We start from the raw sequence: 14,974 nt of genomic DNA on the forward strand, positions 1-14,974 counted from the left end.
AAAAAAGTAAAAGTCAATCTTAGCCCCTCATGGGAAATGTGTTTCTAGCTGCTTGCTTCTTATTCCCAAGAAAACTAGCTATACCATTTTGTGGCAGAGGTAATTGTGCTTGTACAAATATCCCAGTTCTAAGGGAAATTTTTAAAGCATATTTACCACTACTTAGTTGGTTGTAGGGGTCTCCTACTACCCACAGAGGTTGCAGGGCTACACAACAGACCAAAGCCTCCTTTGCTCCAGACAGGCTTGGTCTCAGTGCTGCACTGTGCAACTCCCGGGGCATGAGGCACATTCTCACCATCGAGGGATCAGGACATCCCCCCAGGCACCCACACCTGAGGAGAGTAGGAGCTCCAGAGGACATCGGCACTGCTGGCTGTGCCCACAGCTCATGACCACATCCAACATCTGTGTGCTTGACTCACTTCTCTGCTCTGGCTCTCCCTGGAGACGCCAAAACCATATCCATCTCAGCTGCCTTGGAGAGGGTGGCTCGCGGTCGTCAAGGTTACTGGTCCCTCTGCTTTAATTAAGCACATAGACGCTGCGCGGGGTGTTTTCAACAGCCGGGGGACAAGGAGGAAGGGGGGCTGGCAGTCCCCGGAGGGGTTGGTGAGCAGCACCATAAATCTGGGCAGATGAGCCCCCCTGCAGGTCACTGCTATTACTTAACTGATCTCCGCACTCGTTAGGATTATTATTAACACACTAATGAGGAACCTTTGTCTCCCCATAGCAGGAAGGAGCAATTGGAAGCAAGAAAAGGGACTGCATCTGTGTGGCAGTGTCTTTAAGATGTTAGTGCCGAGATTCCAGTCTGGAGAAGGAAGCAAAAACAAAGGGAACTTTAACATTCCACTGGTACACAGGCACTTTCTCATGGAATAAGCAAAACCATTCTCCTTAGACAGCAGACAGCATCCCCAAGCCTGTGTAGGCTCTTGACTTTTTTCTTGAATAAGACTGAAAACACCCTTGCAAGCCCTACCAGCATCTAGATCAGACAAGTGTGGGTAGCATCAAAAACCACAACATCAAAAACCTCAACATCAGCTCAAAAACTACAACATCAGCTTCTGCCACTGTCCCACCTCCCTCTTGCAGTGGCTCTATTCAGCTCCCATCCTTCTTTTCCTGGCTGCCGGCCAAGTCATGGAGCAGACCAGATATGATAATGTTGGTTATAGTAATTTAATAGGAAGAAGCAGATAATAGAAAATAAGTGAATAGAAAATAGTGGCAGCAAAAGAGCTGAGGAGAATTAAGGGCACAGACAGGAGGGAGGGAGGTGCTGGCCCTGGGAAAGATAAGTAAATACAATCCTTGGGCTGTGCTCCCCAGCCCAGGGTATGACATGGGCTGAGTGTCCCCTGAGGGAGCAGAGCTTTGGCCTCGCTGCCACCATAACCTGCAGCCCCACACAATCTGAAAAGTGATCACCAGTTTCATCAGCCCAGGGGTGAGTGACTGCAGCAGTGGAAGTCCTGAGCAGAGGAATGGCTCTAGGCATGTGGGTGGTTCATCTGGGCTCTGGGCTCATGTAAATCATCCCATTTCTTGTGCTTTGGCCTCTCTCCCCTCTGCCCTTTGCCAGGGGCACTGGGAGCATGGCTGGTGCATGTCTCAGCCTGGCCTTGCAGAGACCAGCAGATCCCAGCCTGCCCCCTTTCCCCTTGTTTTTTTCATGAGGATGGGGCATGATTAGGATAGTCTTGGGGTAGACAGGCTGAGGTATCATCCCTAAACAGCTGTTTTTGTCCTCCAGAAGCTCTTCAGTGCAGAATGAGGAGAGGAGCTGCTCTCAAGGGAAGACAACTTGGCACTTGTAGGGATTTTCAATTCTTAAGGAAGCTGGAAGTCAACTGACTGGAGCAGAAGACCTAATCATTGAGTGAGTCATTCTCCCTCCCAAAGCTGAAACATTAAACTAGGTGTTGTTTTTTTTTTTTTTATGAAAGGCAAATTAAATCTCACAAGTCAGAGCCAAGAAAATAGAATTTATCAAAGAGCAGAAGATGCCACTGGGGAACTTGCAGGCAGACAGAGGGAGCATTTGCTCAGCAGCCCGGGATATTACATCTCCTGTGTCTCTCCTCCAATGTGAACAGCACTGCCATTCTATTTTTAATAAGAATGACGCAGGCAGTGAACCTGACTTCAAGGCTGGAATATCATCTTCTTCCCTCTGCATATCTGTCCTGACTCATCTTCTGTTCCAAGAGCTCTCCACAGCTTGGTAGGCCAGCAAAGGAAGAAAGAAAGAAAAAAAAATTAAAAAAGGAAAAAAAAGGGGAAAAAAAAAGGTGGAACAGACAGCAAAGCATATGAGTTAGAGAATCATACTGGGCAAGAAACAATAAACACTGTGACTTCACTGGCTCAGGGAGCCATGGAAAATTAAGGCTCTGAGAAACCTAAATGCATCTGGAGGCATGCTGATTGGAGAGTGGGATCTCATAGAGAGCTGAGCATCTGATCTGAGATCTGGTAGCATCCCTATACTTGTAGGTCTTGGAGCTCTGCAAAGGGCTGGAGAAAGCAGGGGGAGAGCTGAAGATGCCCAAGCCTTGGCTGGCTGGGATGGCGGACAAGCTGAAGAGCCCTGTGGTGGCAGAGGTCTTCAATTTCAAAGCCACAAAAGGGACAAGTCTCTTCACTTGAGAAGTAACTGCAGAGAAAAGGAGTGAATGGAAATGTGAGGAGCATAATCAGAGGAGGACACAAAAAGCTGTGTTTTCATCCCAGAGATAACCTGGCTTAGCTGGGGAGTGAGGACAGTGCACCAGGCAATGCAGAAACCCTTTTGTGCCTCAACATGGTGCAGGAGAGGTGGGACTAATGGGCATTAGACTGTTGGCCTCGATCTTCATAGGACTGTGTGGCCTCTTTCAGCATCTACCATGGTCCAAGATAATATAAATCTGTATTTCTGCACTTTGGTGGGTGAATACAAAGCAAATACAGCTTTGTCAGATGTTTAAGATTTTCCCCTATAAAAGTGGTATTCATTTCAGGTGCTGCTGAGAGAAGCCATGCTCCAGGCCTGCCCTGAGTCTAACCTTTGCTCTTCAGCTCCAAGGGTTGGAGCATGGTATGATGGTCTCTGCCCAGGGCCAAAGCAAGGCACAGTGACACAGGCTCATTGTCCCAGTGTTTGCACAGCCACATGGCTGGAGCACCTCAGGAGCCAGCTGGTCAGCTTGGTGCCACTCCATAACCATGGCACTGCCAGGAACTTGGTTGTAGCCATGCCATAGCACTGTGGCAGGGCAGACAGGCTCTGAATTGTAGCCAAGGCAGCAGATGGCCATGATGAGCAGGCAGGGGAGCACAAGACAGCGGCACCAGTCCCAGTAGAGGAGCTGTCAATTTGGGCATATCCATCTGCCCTAGAACAATCCCTTTCCAGTTTCTGAGGCAGGGTGTCTGGTGCTGTGCCAGCCTCCTGCCTGGGCTCTGCCCAGCCTCCTGGAAGAGGAACATGGAAGAAGCTGTGACATTCCCATGGTTGCCAGGTCTTGTGCAGAGATGTGTGGTATTGGGTTTGGGCTGACACAGCAGCACAGCTTTGAGCACACTGGCCATCTCATCTGCACCAGTGGTGTGACAGAATTGGTAACCCAGTTGGTTGGCAGGCAGGTACATCCTTGTCCATACAGGCTGCCCCCACAGAGCCCTCGCTGCCAGGAGCATGGGCGTGACAAAACAAGGGGCAGAGAGTCAGAGCACAGCCCCAGCTGTGCCTCCCCCCTTCCCCTGCTCACAAGCAAACTTGTCCCTGATCTGCAAAGGCCACCTGCAAGGCTGTCTGAGAGAGGTATGGGTGGAAGAATGTTCCTCCCAGGGAGCCCATTAAGATGGTTTTCAAAATCTAGGGGTTTGGTGTGTGACTGAAAACCTAAAGACATCGTTTTTTCATGGTTGTTATGTTAAACATCCACCAAAGACAGGGGCTAGAAAAGGGCCTATGTTGGCATGAATCAAGAGCAAATTCCTGGCATTCCCATGGGGACCCTCTCTTCCAGCTCCTGTGACATGTCTTCAGATCTCCACGGTAGTAAATCAGAGCAGAATTTTATCAATCCTATCCAAAGATGTTTTTTCTTGACAGGTGTCATTACATGAAGTATTTAATGGGTTAAATCACTAAAATGCCCAATCTCATCACAATGCTGCGAGGTCAAACCACTGTTTTGGTCCCCTGGGAGGGAAGAGAGACAGTCCCTGTCGTGTGACACTTGTTTAATTTTGGCGCCCACAGAACCTCTGCAGGGGAAAACACTTGCTCTCCTGCAGTGGGGGCGAATTTGCATAGACTTATTGCATCAACTTTCTTCTTGGGAAGGAGAAATCTCCCAAACTTCTCTCCTCCGGGGCATTTCCAAAACCCATAGGAGGGGAATTAGGGAATTCCCCCTTCTGCCTGCTCTCATCCCCTTTCCAATGTCTATTTTTATGTCCAACCGTGAGTGAACCCTCCGCTGCTGCTTTGCCAAACCGGATACATTTAAAAAGCCAAAGTGATCAGTCTGGAGGAGAGAGTCAGTCTGAGAGCAGAGAGGAGGGAACGGCAAAGCCACAGAGATGCTTTTTGGAGCGGCCGATCTTTGCATGGAGCAGCCTAGGGGCATCCGGAGGAGAGGGGAACACCCACCATGAGCACAGGCGTTTACAGGTTGCAGGACCCTTCTGGCACGCGAGAGGAGATCGGCAGAACCGAGAGCGCTGTGACATCTCCGAGACTTCGCTTTTGATGAGTCTCTTCGACGAGTCTTCTAATGCCGTGTTCATTTTCCTCTCTCCGGGAAACAGAGGGAGGCTACAAAAGCCACTCGTCTGCAGATTTCAAGGCTGCAGTTTTGCCCCGGTGCTTCTGCCAGCTGCGAGAGGGGACGGGGACACTGAGAGAAAATTCTGCTGCTATATACGGTTATTTCTGCTTTCAAAATGCAGGACTTGCCCTTGAGATGAAATCATAGGAGGGCTCAGAAGATGGTTTTATTTCCCTCAAAACAGGGCTCAGTAATCGAGTCACAGGACCTCATGCAATGTTACGTGAAACACAATGTGAGTGTTTCCAACTGAGATTCAACTTTACTGGATCGCTTTGGTGTGTTTTAATGATGTTACTTTGCACCAGACTGCGAGATAAGTGCTTTTTCCTTCAGTAAGACATTTGCAGTCCAAAAGCAAGAATTACACATATCTTGCTTGGGAAACAAAAAGCAGGTAAATTTTTTGATGGGGAACAGGGGAAAGAAAATTCTTTTGTGTAGTTCTGGGATCAGTTACTAAAAACAGCAGTAATAAAAATCTACCACCAGATGTCACCTTAAAGCCAACTAATAGCTCCCGAAACAGCAGAGACGAGGATACCGGGGAATACGGAGTTACGGGATTTTTTTAATGGGGTACAAAGTCGCAGGGATCAATGGACCCTAACATGGCAAAGGACCTAGGAGATGTTCCAGAGCTGACTTTGCAAAATCTTGTTTAGACAAATCCTAGCAAAACATAAAGCATTGAATTAAAACAACAACAACAAACAACAAAACACAAAACAAATCAAAAACAAACAAACAAACCCAACCACTAAAGAAAAATCTTGCTAAAACCCTGTATTCTGAGACTCAATTCTGCTTGAATATAGAGAGAAGAGACTGATGGATCTGGTAGTTCCATCTGCTTTGTCACTCATTAAATATGATGCATATGATAATCATTTCTAATGGCCTAATTACCAAAGTTTTCTGCACCTATTAGAATAGATGTTTGCAGATGGTTGTTATTTAACATTTGTGACTGTGGGAAAATTTCCTGTAAAGGAAATCTAGGTGGAAATTAAGAAACAAGATGCTTTTTGCCCATATAAAAAGTACTCTTAATGTGTCACCTGTGATGATTACACATTTTGTAGTTAAACCTATGGAGAAAGTTTCACTGTTGATTGAAATTCTGAGACTAAATTTAATCAAGACATTGCAGAATAGAGAGATTTTAATCCAACTGTAAGAATAAGTCTCTGTCCCGTATTTAGAATTGGCGCAAATATGTTCAACATCAAATTCCCTGAAGCGGGTTTTAGATCATGCTGAAAAGACTAGATGTAAAATTAATGATGAACGTTAATGACAAAACTTATTACTAATATGGTATGGCAAAGCTGAGTGACACATTCTTGTCCAGGACCCTTTTTAGTTACAACTCCTCTGGTTTTTAACTGTTCGGGATTTGGTTATTCTACCCAAAACTGTATAGTGAATGAATTTTGTTTGTTGAAGAGTTTCAGTAAAAATAAGTAGACCTCTGCCAAAGATGAGGTCAGGGAAAAAAATCGGCCTTTCGCCAATATAAAACAAAACCAAACCCCTCCCAGCTGTTTAACGAGATGTTCTAGTCCTGCCGTGCTTTGGAATGGATACTTGGAATCTGGCAGTGCGTCGCAGCAGAAAGAAAGGCTTTTTCCATACCTGTTACAGGTATGCCTACGTGAGGATAAGTGATAATTCGAACAACAACAGTTTGCATGTGAAAAATCCCAGGTTGATTTAATTTTGGCAGCCGAACCCCCAGAATATCTGAGCTGGATTGAGCAGGTTCCTGGCGGGGACCGGGCGGGCCGAGCCGTGTGACCGACACCAGGAGCAGGGGGCAGGCAGATGGGCAGGACGGGAAGAGAAAAGGCCGAAGTTGCGAGTCCTGGAGAGAGGAGGGGACCAGAGAAAGGGATGAGTCCTGTGGGAAAGGCAGCAGGGCACGGGTAATTAGAGGAATACCAGCAGGGTTACCATCACAGAGCCCAGCTGCGGTCGCCGAGGGCCACGTGCGAAGGGCTCACGGATAGGGCGGGGGAGGGGACCGGGATGCGAACCGTGACCGGGACGGGGAGCGAGACCCACGGGTTCGGGACGTTTGAGTGCCCGCCCCGCTGACAGCTTCAGCACCGCCGCTCCAAACACACGGTGATTGGCTGTCTCGGCCGTCCATCACTGCCCGCCCCGCTCACCTACTGGCTGAGTCTCTTATTTATCAGACCAAAGGACAGACCAATGAGGGCGAGGCGCCCATAGCAACGACCCCTCCCTTTCCTGCCGCTGCCCCTCTCGCGTCTGTCAGGGGCAATTGGTGCTCCTGTGATTGGTCAGCCTGAGTGTCGCTCAAGCGCTCACTACCAATTGGAAAGGGGCACTCACGTAGACTACCCGCGAATCCCTGAGCCCGCTTTCTTTTTCCCATTGGTCGAGAGGCGCCGTTCATCACAATTCTCCTGCTGGCGATCGGCCTGAGGGGAGGGGCGACTCTCGGCCGGTTCCCGCCCCGGTCTGTGGGCGGTGGGGCTCGTGAGGAGGCGGAGGAGGAGGAGGCGGAGCCGGCGGTCGCGGCCCCGGGTCCCGCAGCCGGGCTCCCGCCTCACATGGGGGCCCCGCGCCGGCCGCAGCGGCGGGGCGGACCCGCGCCGGGGTGCTGAGGGGCCGCGGGTGGGGAATGCGGCCATGAAAGCCCGCGCCGCCCGCGGGCCCTGCAGGCGCCGCCGCTCAGGTAACGGCCGGCGCGGGGGCGGCGCGGGGCAGGTCCGGGCGGGTCGGCGGCGGGGAGCGGGGCCGCTCCGGGGAAGGGGCTCCCTGCAGGCGGAGGGGTCTCTGCGGTGAGGCGAGCTGCGGAGAGCAGGTGAGCGGAGGGGCCGTGGCCGCCCCGGTGGCGGCAGGTGAGGGGCGGCGGGCGCTGCGGGAAAGCCGCGCTCGGATCCGGGGGCGAGAGTTTGGCAGCGCTCGGCGCGGATCTTTGCCGGCCAGGATCGCCTTGGAAATGTTCGCTTTGCCAAGAGGTGTGAGGGCTTGGCTCGGGTTTTGCTATTGAAGTGCTACCCTGGAAGAATACGTGAATCACGCGTTAATGACAGGCTCGAGTGTTCAAGTGTGTGTGCGTATATGTTTGCTTTATGGCTTTCAGGTGAGATCTGCTATGTAAATGTAGATGGTCACTGCTAATGTTGTATTCCTTGGAGGGTCGGAAGGGTTTTTGCTTGAAGTACGGGGGACTTTCCACTTGGGAATTCCTGTAAGTGCTGCTGTAATAGTTGAAAGCTACAATTTCAAGGGTAATGAATTTGAAGAGTACCGAGTTGAATTTTATTTAAACCTTTCTGTTTGCCCCTCTAAAAAAGGCAACAGCTAACTTTTAGGCTAGTCTATGAGAAGCCTTTGTGCTTCGACTGTGTTTTTTTTCTAAAGAGATCATAGTTCTAGCATATTTTATTGTCTGCAAAATCAACAAACTTACAGTTCCATAGACGTAATTAGGTACTGGAATTTGCAACCTCAGATAAGGTTTTTTTATGAGAAATTCTGACGTGCCCTGTAGATTGGTCATGAACCTTTCCGTTTAGTCATCATGCTTGGAAATTATTATTGCATGCCAATAAAAATGTCATTTTCTGATTCTTGCAGTTTTCCGCTGTAAGCATGGCTGAGTAATTCCATTGTCCATTTTGGTTTGTGTAAAACTTTCATGCAAAATAAGTCGTTTAAGCTGAAGGCAAAGTTCAGTATAGGCAAACTGTATTCCCTGTACTTGAGGGCAAGTGTGTGCTCTGCTGTGTTTTTTTGCTTTGATTAGTTTTGTGGCTTTTCATTAGGATGAACAGTTGGCAGTTGGATCAAGCACAAATTAGGGCCTACAGAGCAGTCCTTGCTTCAGTTCTTCATATTTTTTTGACTGTGGAAGGACAAAGTTCAGAAGAGCTGCTGTAGTGGCACAGGCCTCCTGTAACCTAGTTATACCCTCTAATTCCAGATATTTGCTTTTGCCACTGTAATCCTTTATGCAAATGATTTCACAGACTCATGGAAGAAATGCAGGGTTGAAGGAGGGGACTGTTGCTTCTGTGTCTGCTGCTGAAAAGAATGAAGCTTGTGGTTCACTTGCATCATAGGTTGTTCCCTTTCTGTATTTTTCCTATAGCAGACAGCCATGCATTTGCACAATGGCAAAGCTCTTTATTGTTTCCTTGCAGTGTGGCATCTTGCAAACTGGCACAAAAATAAGAGCTCTGCTAAGCAAGATCAAAAAAGGTCAATGTTCATATTTTTTTAAAGCCCTTTTCCTGCTTATTAGTTCCCTAACATATTTATTTGAAGCTGTATTCCATCAGTAAGTCCATCTAATAATCAGCAACTGTATCACAGCAGCTCCATCTGTTGTCTGTTGCCGAGTCTTCTTTCTGACTTAGATTGTAAGCTTCTTTTCATATGATCCTGTCACTTTTTGTTAAGTTGAACACATTGCTGGTAGTGGCTAAGCCACTTTCTGGTGTGATTGTCCTGTTGGTTGGACTGGAGAAATGTCACAGCTTTTGCAGCCAGGAGTGGAGTTGCTTGAGGTAACTTTGCTTTTGAAGGCCGACCTTGTACACTCCAGGTCCATGGCTCTCAGACTATGAGTTATGTGTTTTCCGTTGTACAGGGAGCTTCAGATTGGTTTGTAAATACCATCAGACATCAGTGTCCACAGTACCTTAAGAGCAGTGGGTTTGGGAAGCCCTGTTCTCACTTCAAAGAGTCATAAATTAGTGAAGACACTGTTACTGGTCCATCGTGCAGTCGCTGCTGCAGTAAACAAGGTACTTGGTGTTTCACTGTAAGGTGAAACCAGTAACTCAGGCTTTTGCTAAGTAAGGGTAGGCTACAGAATGTGTCTTAAGTATTTGTGGAGATGATACTTTTAGCTGGAAAATACCAATATTGACCGCCTTGTGTGGTGATGCATAAATATAAGGTTGTGTCCAAGAGCTGTCAGTCAGGTATGAAATTCAGCCTGTTTACTTGGTCTTCATCCCTCTTTCAGGCATTCGTGTTCTCTTTCCTTTGCTGTTCTGGATTGTCTCACTGGCTGCATTGAAACAACAAAAGTTGCTTCCAGTCTCATGTGAAACCCTCAGTCCTAATAGAGCTGTCAGCCCTCACTGCAAACCCAGGGAGAGGCTGGGGGGGAAATTGCTGGATTGAGATGTTACAATACCTGCTGGTATTAGAAGCCTTTGATTCCTTTTCTTTTTGTTAAGAGCTCAGCAAATGTCAGCCTGCTGACACCTGGAAGGCATGAGCAGCTTCTCACTGTCTCTATTGGGCCATGTTTTGTTAAGCAAACATAATGTATTAAAATGATCCATTTGCAGCAGCAGCTGTGTCTTGTACATGATCTACTTGAGTGGTTATTTAACTCTAAGGATGCTCTGTAACAAGGCTAGAGCCTGTCTGCACTCTGAGTTGGAGTGACTTAAACCAGGCTAGGAGAGGAATGGATTTTTGCAGGGTCCTTGGTAGAGCTTTAGTTTTGTATTGTTAATTGGACCCTAGAAAATGCTGGTAATTACACTGTGGGCATAAGGATCAAGTAGTTTTGTGTTTGTTTGTGAGATTTTAATATTCTTCCTCAGTTATATTTGCCTTCTAAATATGTGCTAGAATTTATGCCTATGCCTGATGAAAATATTTTTAAACCTACAACCTTGGCCCAGAGTCCTGAGCTCTGCAGTAATAGCTGGTCTCTCCTACTCATTTCAAACTTGGCTACAGTCACAAAATAAATGAACTGTTTGTTTCAGCTTAGCCTCTCGTGGAGGTTTGTTTGCATTATAAAACCATGATGCAGTTCAGCAGACTTCCAGTTTCTGGAGTGGTGTAGTAGGGCTAATGCAGCTCTCTTCTGAGGACTGTCAGTCCTAGTTTGCAGGAAGCTTATGCTATGACAGTGCTGGCTAGAGCTGGGAATGATCCTGTACAGGGGAGATGAAATTAAAGCAAAATGTTATGTAAGTGAAAATAGAAAATATTGGGATTTTCATGTTCAAATGCAGCGTTGTAACTAAGACCATAAACTGAACCTAAAGACATGTCCCGTAAAGTAGTAAAAAAAGACTTCAGGTTCAGGATGAGTTGGGCCAAACATAGTCCAAGCTCTGGTATTTGTAGCTACCTCATCTGTAAATATTTGATACTGTCTTCCTCTCGAGGACGAGAAGCTAAGTTATGGACAAACCAAGGAACTTTCCTGTTAGGGAAGCAGGTGACAGCAGCTGAGAACAAAATTGAGTGTCTGGTTCTCTTTACTGCTCAGTTTAAATTCTTGGATTTAATTTTTAAACATTTTTTCCTTGTTTTTATTTTTTTGTCCTCCAGGCTAAGGACTTCAGTCAATTCAGTCTTTGGAAAATTTTGTTCTTTCTTTGAAGCCCTTCTGAAATTTGCACAGTACTACAGTGAAGTCTTCTTCCCTCTTGAGTTATTATTTTGTTGAGTGGCACTTGCCAGCATAATTCCTTTAATTCCTTTGTTTTTTTTAGTGCTGGCTGTTGAAACTTCATCAGACTACAAGTTTAAATAGTTAACTCTCGGCAAATTACTTTTGTCAAACCTTTGGCATCTTGTTCTTCAGAAAACCTTTTCAAATTAATAACATGCGTCTTCCAGATTTATTTCTTTCCAGGCTGAATGCCTAGCGACCATCTCTGTGTCTAAAAATGGTTGTTGTTGTTATTAGGGCCATCTTTTAGGAAATCGTGAGTTTGACATTTGAGTACAAATATGCACATGTTTGTAAAGATACTGGGGGCAGAAAGCCTCTTAGTAATGAGCTGAAATGTTTTTTTTTTGCAGGATCTTGTTTTATGCTCTGAGGTGTAAAAGGGATGCTGCTGAAGTTGAGGAGCCTTACCCATCTTTATATCCATGAAATATAAAATGTTAATTGCTGGCTAATATATGCCACTTATTTGACACTGATGTTTAGAGTATAACCTGATATACCTCTTGTGAGGTTTCTATCTTTAAATAATTGCAGGCCCAGGCACTGGTTTTGAAAGATAAATCTCTAATTAACCAAATCAGTGCTGATAATTGTTGTATTTGTAGTAATTTCTGTGCTTAAAAAATCAGTGCATTCATTCAGTGAAGAAGCTGATCTTAATATAATATTAATATGGATTTTTTTTCCTTCAAGATGTGTTTTGGTAAGCCAGGAAATTAAAATGTGGTAGGGCATGAAACATTCTGAAATTGTGTTTTTTAGAAATGTAAGAAATAGTTGAATAGGGCAGATAAGCATTTTGAGAGGTGAATTTCAGAATCACTTTAGTTTTGGCAGAGTGGGGCGCATTTTTCTTGCATATGGGTGTCAGAAAAATTGTTCTGAAAGCTGAGAATTTATTAGGAAATTTTTTTCTAGTGTGTAGTGTCTTTTAACTGTCTGTTAAGCACAGCTCAAGAGTTTTTAAGCTGAACCTTAATAGGAAGAAAAAACACCCAACAACCTTTTAGTTGGTTACAGGATTTACAGGATAGTCTTGGCTTCTGTTCAGTGCACTTTAATTAATCATACAAGGTAGTAAATTAAAGTACCTCAGACTGACTTGACAGTCAATTAAACCTTGGTTGATTTCATTGAGAATGTGATCATTAGTGTAATTGGCCAAAATGACAGGAGGCCCACTTGGAATTGTGCCCACTTGAAATTTTCCTCTGATTCTGTATATGGAATCCTGGGCAAGATAATGGAGCTGTATCCTAATAATTTCCAAGGATTTTGTGTAGCTGTCTGGAAAGTTAAACTCTAGCAGGCAAAAATGAAGGAATGGATTACTTGGGAATCCAGGTGGCAAAATTTTTGGGGGTTTATTTTGTGTGAAGTACATTGAATCTCTTCTCTCATTGTGGAATTTGTACAGAGTTTTGCAGAGTTCACCATGTGATTTCAGTAAAAGGATGTGTATATGTGTGAGGGAGATTTTTTTGCTTTGTTAAATAGATGTAGAAACTGTGTGGAGGCCATTTTTTGTTAATGGTATCTGGATACTTAAGAGATTTGGACTTTTCCTCCTGTTTAATACTGCTTATCTGACTTGGTCTATCTTCCTCTAGTTAGAACAACAGCAGTCTTTCCTATTTTGTTTTTTGTTGTCATGTTTTGCCTGACAACTTCTAGTCTTCAGTTTGCTGGGTTGCAGTATAGATGTGTTTTATCACTGAATTTATTTGGGTGTTCTGCACTTTCTGTGGAGTGGTGATCCTGTGGTACTGGGTTGTCAGGTTGTGCATTTCTGGGGGCAAATGATTGTCTCCTTCCATGGAAAGTGTCTGGTGCATGTGGGTGCTACTCTGATGGAAACAAGTTCTAAAAAATTTAAAAAACCCTGTTCCTTCAGTTACAGTGGGTTTTCTGGTCAGTCTTCAAAGATTGCATCTTCTGATCAAAAAAATTAATTGTTAATACTGTGGTTTCCTCTGTCTGTTCTCCTTCCATAGACAGTTCTTTCTTTATCTCTTTGAAAAGTAACCAAAATATAGCTTGTCCTTTTCAGATCAAAAGGAATTATTTAAGCAGGCCTTGGAAACTCCCAGGCATCTTGTCTGTAGCTGAGGAGGTTCTCTGGGCTATTTTTCTCCATTGAGGATGTGTAACAGGCTTTGTCTTCCTCTGGTGCTTCTGTGCTTTTCCAGACCCTCGAGGCTCCTGACTCAAGTATAGGAGATCAGAAACTGGATCCTGATCTCCTCTGTGCCAGTTGGCCACTATCATCTGAAACGTGCAGTAAGATCAGGAATGTGGGAGTCTGCACACAAAATTCTGTGGGAAAAACATGAGGTGGGATTTGATAGAGATTAAATTTTCATAATCATGCCTTGGTGAGAGTCCCTTCTACCCACTGACATCCATTTAGAGAGGTGTTAAGATGTTTGAAATAAACACTGTTCTTTTTTGGAGCGGACAACCTCAAATTAATTCCAGACAGTTCAACAGAGCTTATTGCTGAAAGCAAGGGAAGGGCTGTGTGTTTGCCTGATGTGTTGGCACAGAGCATCTCTAAAAGATACACTGCATGCAAAACGTGGGTATGGCAGCACTGCTGTGTTTTCAGAGGACAGCTGGTGTGCCTCTGCTTTTGAGATGCTTTTCAAATGTAGTGCATTGTTCAGGTTCTGTACATCTCTGTGAATAGAAGTGTAATTATCGGTTTTAAAAAATGATTTTATTGTTTCCTTCCCCTCCCTCTAGTTTTTCATTCACCCTTGGGGGGGAAGAAAGATGTACTCTTTGTGACTGTTCACTTTGTGCAGGCTTTGTAGGTGCTTACCAAATTGCTTCAAACTATCTGTGAAGTTTGGAATAGGTGAATAACCTCCTAAGTCTAAGGTTTGAAGAAAAAAAAAAATAGGCCACCTGTCAAGTTTGCCAGTCCAAGCTGGATTTGATGGTCTCCAGAGTCATCCTGATTACTTCATCATCCTCTTAAAAAGAGAAAAAAAATCTTGGTCCTCGCTCCCTTTTTCTTCCTTTTCTCCTACTTGGCAAATGTAGCTTGTTTCCTGTGTTTTCAATTGAACTGAAATTAATATAGCTTTAAAAAATATGTTTTTGGAGGAAATTTGTCTGACAGATTGCTATAAGAATACTTTGTTTTTGTAGCAGGATTGTCGGTGTTTTTATGAATTTGGGGCTAGGTGTTCAGTGGATATAACCTTGTGACAGTCCAAGTGAATAACTTTCCTTATGTCAATTGAAAATCTATCTACATTTTTTTATAGTTAGAGACCCCTTGTTCACTCCCAAAAGTGAAATAGTTTCTTGCTGTAGCAGTAGACTGGTCACCAGTTGCAGCTGAAGTAGAATAAAATGTTACATTTTATGGGCTTCCTCCTGCTCCTTTGCTTGCTGTAGCAATCAGAATTTAAGTAAAAAAAGAAAGAGTTGGAGGGGAATGGAATGAAAGTTGTTACCAGTTAAATTTTGAGTTCTCAGCCTGTTTGTCTCAGAATGGCCAGAGCATAGGGTGTTTCCATGAATCTAAAGGAAAAGTTCATTATATTGCTGTCTTTACTGTTGATGTTGTGTGTTGGTTTCTTTTATTTCTTTGGTGTTTGTGCCCCTGCTTGGATATCTTCATTCTTTTCTTTCTCAAATGGCTGTAAGCTTTGTTGGA

General features: G+C 44.9%; 1 protein-coding gene across 2 annotated transcripts in view; it reads left to right on the forward strand.

The window, feature by feature from the left end:
* The window catches only part of TESK2 (testis associated actin remodelling kinase 2), a 108,073-nt gene that overhangs the window by 22,479 nt on the left and 70,620 nt on the right, over positions 1 to 14,974 (forward strand). The window contains exon 1 of one of the 2 annotated variants that reach the window (XM_066324960.1): positions 7,344 to 7,539. The exons of the other annotated variant lie outside the window; for it this stretch is intronic. The gene's annotated coding sequence lies outside the window, so the exon portion shown is untranslated. Of the gene's footprint in view, positions 1 to 7,343; positions 7,540 to 14,974 lie in introns of those variants that run through there. 2 annotated transcript variants of the gene reach the window in all.

This window comes from Sylvia atricapilla, chromosome 9, assembly GCF_009819655.1.
Source record: "Sylvia atricapilla isolate bSylAtr1 chromosome 9, bSylAtr1.pri, whole genome shotgun sequence".
Taxonomy (NCBI): domain Eukaryota; kingdom Metazoa; phylum Chordata; class Aves; order Passeriformes; family Sylviidae; genus Sylvia; species Sylvia atricapilla.